General features: G+C 61.2%; 1 long non-coding RNA gene across 1 annotated transcript in view; it reads left to right on the top strand.

Moving 5' to 3' along the window:
- The first annotated feature begins 67 nt into the window (after nucleotides 1–67).
- LOC118452713 overlaps nucleotides 68–547 on the top strand; it is a 2,357-nt gene continuing 1,877 nt past the window's right edge. The window contains exon 1 of the long non-coding RNA XR_004842515.1: nucleotides 68–300. This is a non-coding gene — a long non-coding RNA (uncharacterized LOC118452713). The remainder of the gene's footprint in view (nucleotides 301–547) is intronic.

Here is a 547-nt window from a genome sequence, read left to right as displayed (position 1 = left end):
GGGTGGATGTCCCAACACAGGCACCAGCATTGAGGGGGGAGCCATAAGCAAGACCCAGGGATGCCCTTCCAGGCCCAGGGGTGCAGTGGGGGCCCCCCAGCATGGCCCGGGGGTGATGTGGGGTGCAAGACCCAGCCCAGCTGCCTCTCCTGGGGGGCAGGAGCCTTCCCCAGGCCTGGGACAGCACTGGGGACACTGGGGGGGCGAGGCAGCCCCTGGCTCTCTCCCTGCTTCCTCCTGAACGGCACCCGGCGAAGGAAGCCGCCTCTTGAGTTCATGCATAAAAGATCAATGGAAATGGTTGGTAACCTCCAAATATTATTAAGCTTAATTAAGCCTTAAGGACTGTGTGAAGCGTCGGCAGGCGGAGCTGCTCGTTAGCACAGTGACTCTGCTAACAGCTGGTGACTGCAGCCGGAGCTCCGGGTTATGTTGGTTCTTCTAAACCGTGGCCTTCTGGTTGTTGTTAGAAGCCCCGGGACCCTCCGCAGGACCCCATCTTCTGCCTCCCTGCAGCAGGGAGCCCCCAGAGACCCTCTTGGGGGGA

The sequence above is a fragment of the Egretta garzetta genome, unplaced genomic scaffold (assembly GCF_000687185.1).
Source record: "Egretta garzetta isolate BGI_Z169 unplaced genomic scaffold, ASM68718v1 scaffold1080, whole genome shotgun sequence".
NCBI lineage: Eukaryota > Metazoa > Chordata > Aves > Pelecaniformes > Ardeidae > Egretta > Egretta garzetta.
This window is presented reverse-complemented; position numbering and strand designations above follow the sequence as displayed.